The sequence below is a fragment of the Schistocerca serialis genome, chromosome 7 (genome assembly GCF_023864345.2).
Source record: "Schistocerca serialis cubense isolate TAMUIC-IGC-003099 chromosome 7, iqSchSeri2.2, whole genome shotgun sequence".
In the NCBI taxonomy this organism is placed as follows: Eukaryota; Metazoa; Arthropoda; class Insecta; order Orthoptera; family Acrididae; genus Schistocerca; species Schistocerca serialis.
In genome coordinates this window covers 398,298,143-398,303,832 of record NC_064644.1, presented here as the reverse complement: position 1 = coordinate 398,303,832, position 5,690 = coordinate 398,298,143, and the positions used below count along the sequence as shown (strand labels likewise).

The window sequence follows — 5,690 nt, the reverse complement described above, 5'->3', positions numbered from 1 at the left end:
ACTTTGTACATCTTTATTCTTCGTGTCTACATACTGATTTCTGAACATAACGTGAAGAACCCATTTCTCCCAACGAGAGACCGGTTTGTAGATAATGAAAACTGTAGAATGTTTGACTTTATTGACAGAGCTACAACCTCACCCTTGCTTGCACCGTCTCATCTTCTCTGAGCCGCTCGCGGTAGCCGCGCGGTCTCAGGCGTCTTGCCACGGTCTGCGCGGCTTTCCCCGTCGGAGGTTCGAGTCCTCCCTCGGGCATGGATGTGAATGTATGTCGTCCTTCGCATAAGTTACTTTAAGTGAGATTAAGTAGTGCGTTAGGTTAGGGACCGATGACCTCGGCAGTTTGGTCCCATGAATCCTTACCACAAATTTCATCTTCCCTGTCGAAATGCGCTTCGTCAGTGAATAAAATTCGTCTTGGAAACTGAGAAAAATCCGCAAAATGGTGTAAAAATCAGGTACAGAAATTGAGACGTGGCACAAAACCGCCGAGAGCATGACGCGTACCTTCTGAGGGTGATACGGCGTAACCTCCCCACAGAAATGTTAAATGAAAAACAAGAAAATGGAGCCAAGTGTAACCTCTCCACACGTAAATTTAATTAAATGAAAATTTGAAATGGAAATGGAGCCAAGCGTAAACTCCCAGCAAAAATATGTTAAATAAAAAATGTGAAATGGAACCATGCGTGAACTCCCCACAAAATTGATAAATGGAAATGATAATTGACCATAAACCTCACAATAATATTGATTAAATAATGAACCATGAACGAAATGTAACCTCCTAACAGAAATAATAATATCTGGTAAATTTAATAAGGACAGCAGCGCTGACCTTCGGCCCTGTATTCTGAATAACAAAAGCAAAATTCTTACCTCAATAAAAACTGCAACTATATATCTGCTCTTATTTATCGACACAGCTTCGTGCAATGCTGGCGTATATATATATATATATATATATATATATATATATATATATATATATATATATATATATATATATATTCTTGGAAGGAATGCATAGGAAATATTCTTTAAATTGAAATGAATGCTTCTTCTTCAAAAGAGTGGAAAAATTCTTCAAATTGAAATGAATACTTTTCTTTAAAAGAGTTACTTTATAAAAAAATTATTATTGGGGCATTTTTTCTGAACAAATTAAATTACAATTAACATACATTATTAAAAAAGCGCAAGGCTGCTTCTTTACCTTCTACAACAATACTCATCCTCCAGAGTCCTGACCAGAGTCGCGACCAGAGCACACAGCCGACGCATGCCGACTCCCGCAGACTACTACCGTCCACTCGCTACTAAAGCCGACCGACTACTATTGTATCCGACTGACTACTACTGTCGACTCGCGCAGACTAGTACTGTCCACTCGCGCAGTCAAGCGCAGACTGACTGCTACAAGCAACAACTAACAATAAAACTACTCTCTGGTCAGAGATTCTGTCATGCTTCGCCCATCGTCGGCGAAGCATACACCTTACAGCGGGTGAAGTTGCTGTTCATGCAGAACACGCCATACAGACGAGTAAGACACATGCAAGTCACATGCAGTGGGTCGAGTACTCGTCGATTGGTTCTCTTCAACTTGATGAAGCACTTCCTCTTCCAATATGACAGTGCGCTGCCTTCTTGGAGCACTACAGCTTGCAAGTCATGAAAGTGGGTAGCTTCTACCATAACACGCGAACTGCATAAGAAATGATTATTCACTCGTCTCACGACCGGTTTCGGGCTTGTGCCCATCCTCAGGTGTTTATACATTCATGTACGTGTTTATATTGCTGGAGATCACTGTTTGAAAACAAAGAAAATTATTTGCTGGTGACTAAACAGATACAAGTGGAACAATTGTAAGCGGCAAGGAAGATCAATTGATTAACAACAGTAGTTGTAGTTATATTTAAAAACATTATGTAATATGATGCATGATCACAAGTGTTCACTGCATTGTATTAAATAGCCTTCATTAATTTAATGTTCCTTGAAAAAAATAAGTACTGCGTTTGACCATGACCGTCTCTGTAATGTACATTTCACGAATGCGTGTTACTTTCGTGTCAAAATTTATACCATAGCACTCTACAGGGACGCCGGCCTGTGAGGCCGTGCGGTTCTAGGCGCTTCAGTCTGGACCCGCGTGACCGCTACGGTCGCAGGTTCGAATCCTGCCTGGGGCATGGATGTGTGTGATGTCCTTAGGTTAGTTAGGTTTAAGTAGTTCTAAGTTCTAGGGGACTGATGACCTCAGATGTTAAGTCCCATAGTGCTCAGAGCCATTTGAACCATTTCTACAGGTACGAGTGACGCACGCCAGTGAGTTGTCAGTACTGAAAGACAAACAATAACGCACGCCCCCATTACATCATCCAAAACCCCCCCTCCTCTCCCCTACCCCCCTTCCCCCCATCCCCTCCCCTCTCCAGCGGTCGCGCTACTTACACCTCTGACCATTACGTAAGCGGCCATCTCCTTTTTAGTTCACTGACGATTTCACCAACGTCAAATAATTAAGCACATCTTAAAATATTACTGTAGCTATTTTTGTTTGTTACTGAGGAGCAAAGGTACATTCTGAAGAGGCTCTTAGTCAGCTGGCGTTTTTGAGTTCGGCTGTTAGTTTCTAAAGACATTTTACGAGGGAGGATCGGAATGTAACGCACAAAAATTTTTTGTTCTATTAATATAGCAGCTGGAATGTCGAAATTTCACGACGATATAGTTCGAAGTCTGTGCTACAGAGGGTATTTTGCTTTCATGTGCAGCTCTAGCAAAAGAAGCCTGAACTATGAAACGAACATGGCGCGCATGATACTGTCGTCAACTTGTGAAGAGCAGGGAAGTGTAGTTCGATATTAGTGGGCCAAAGGACATAAACCGAGTGAAATTCACAGTGATATGCAGGGCGTGTATGGGGACGATTGTGTGGACCGTAGCGACGTCTGCAGGTGGTGTGCGTTCTTCTGAGAGCACCGTGTTAATCTTAATGATTCGCCACGCTCCGGGCGGCCTATAACAGCTGCAACCCCGCAGTATGTTGGAGTCCTTGAGGCAGAAATTTTGAAAGAAATCCGTGTGCAACTGCGAAACTTATCGCGGCAATTCGACATTTCTTGTTGTGCGGTTTACAACATTGTTCATGACACGATGAAATTTCGTAAAGTTAGTACTTGTTGGGTGCCTAAGCTCCTGACGGACAACCAGAAGGGCCAGTGAATGATGATAAGCTTGGATCACTTAACTCGTTACGCCGCAAAAGGGCATCACTTTCTGAACGGAATCGTCACTGGAAATGAGTCGTGGGCGTACCACTACACGCCCGAAACCAAGCAGGCCTCTATGGAGTGTAAACATGCTGGTTCCCCAGTACGAAATAAATACAAAGTAACTTAGTCTGCTAGGAAAGTACTTGTGACAGTGTTCTGTGCTATATATGGTGTGTTATTGGTGGACTTGCTGAATACAGGACCACTGGGAACGCTGCAGCCTACATTAAAACTTTTGTTAAGTTGCGTTGTCCCATAAGTGATAAATGCCACAACATTAATGCTGACGGTGTCAAACTTCTTCATGATAATACTCGCGCCCGAAGTTGCTGCTTTTCTTTGCACCGTCACACTTTCATCTCTTTGTTCCCGTGAAGAAATTCGTGGCCAGTCAGTGCTTTGTGATAGATGCGGAAGTGAAATCAGCAATCCGCAGATGGCTATACTCCATCCAAACGGACTTCTATGAACAGGGCATGTTTTCAACTAGTACCAAGATGCGAGAAACGAGTTGAGAACTATGGTGACTATACAAGAAGATAGGTAAAAGATATAAGTTCATTAGTGATCTTTTTGTTTTGTTTCCTATTAAACTCTTTGGTAATAATCTTCCCTCGTATTATAAAATACAGCCAATGATCGCAGTTTGACGAACATTGTTTTAGAGGCTACCGAGATCCTGCAAATTTTCTCGATGCCAGTCAAGGTGTTTTGGAAAAGGCGCTCACCGGAAATGATGCGCCGTCGGATGTCTACCTGTCCCAGAACATACACTGCTATCCGACTCACACATACTTATTCCCGAACAGAGAAAATTCCCAGCCCAGATAGACATCAAACCGAGGCTCTGAAACTTTGCAAGTTGTACGGAGATGTGTGTGTGTGTGTTTGTGACGTTCCTGACAATAATGGTATTCTGATTGAGAACAATTATTTGAACACAAAATAATTACTCTTCCCACGAACTTTAAAGAAATCAACTCTCAACCATCTGACTACGAGTTTTAAAATATCCTCTAACGTCTCCTAACATCTTTTCCGCAATGTTCCAGTATGCAACAGACAACTTACCTCTTCTTGCCGCTGCAACTGCGTGATCATCAGCATGCTAAAATTTTTCAAAAAGCAGTACTGCGATCCATGCATAATGTAATGCTTGGACTAATTGCAACAATTACTGCCATACTTTTATACATAGAAACTGAATGATCAGGAGAGGTTTGGTCAACTAACGTTTTAAAAGATGTAAAGAAAAATGAAAGAAACCGATAAAAACTTTTATTAACTATAGTCAGAAAATTGATGATTTAAATGCTGACAAACTTTACACAGACTTTTAATTATTGCACAATGTCTATACTCAATAAACACGTTTCTGGCCACACCAAAAATACGGATATTACTCTGAGTGTATCCATACACGTATCTGACAAAAACCCTCCAGGGCGTAAGCAAGCAACAATTACGTGCAGCGAAAAGACACATTTCCAAAAAATCCTCAATTAATACCAAAGTCTCCTTCGACGCTACTAGCGAGATCACGGCAGGTTGCGGTCTCTCATGTCGCTTCTCTCCCCCCACCCCGCTTCTGACTCCCCTCGACAACTGCTCGTTCGCTACTACTCGCCATAATAATATCTCAGACTCAAGAGTTTGTGTATGCACACAGCTGAATCATAGACGTCCAACTTTCAGGTCCGCAATGGGTCAGCAACGCTAACCACAAGACCATGAGTTGCTACGTCGCGTACAGCAGTCTTTAGGCTACGGCCACACGTGCAATTTTCCAGCGGTATTCGAGCTGGGAAAAACGCGGTAGGGATTTTAGCAGGTGTGTCGGCCACACATATAAGGAAAAACTACCGTGCACTGGCAGTCAGATGGCCAGGTACAGGCACCAGACATGCATTTCTCGAGAACAATGGTGGACAGTGTTTCGTTGCATACCAATTCAGTTTTAGCACTACGTTTACTAGAATGAGATTTTCACTCTGCAGCGGAGTGTGCGCTGATATGAAAATTTCCTGGCAGATTAAAACTGTGTGCCCGACCGAGACTCGAACTCGGGACCTTTGCCTTTCGCGGGCAAGTGCTCTACCAACTGAGCTACCGAAGCACGACTCACGCCCGGTACTCACAGCTTTACTTCTGCCAGTACCTCGTCTCCTACCTTCCAAACTTTACAGAAGCTCTCCTGCGAACCAGGCAGAACTAGCACTCCTGAAAGAAAGGATATGCGGAGACATGGCAGGAGAGCTTCTGTAAAGTTTGGAAGGTAGGAGACGAGGTACTGGCAGAAGTAAAGCTGTGAGTAGCGGGCGTGAGTAGTGCTTCGGTAGCTCAGTTGGTAGAGCGCTTGCCCGCGAAAGGCAAAGGTCCCGAGTTCGAGTCTCGGTCGGGCAC

At 43.3% G+C, this 5,690-nt stretch overlaps 1 non-coding gene across 1 annotated transcript; it reads left to right on the top strand.

Moving 5' to 3' along the window:
* Positions 1-5,615: 5,615 nt before the first annotated feature.
* Trnas-cga (transfer RNA serine (anticodon CGA)) lies at positions 5,616-5,690 on the top strand. The gene has a single exon. It is a non-coding gene; the product is annotated as a tRNA-Ser (tRNA).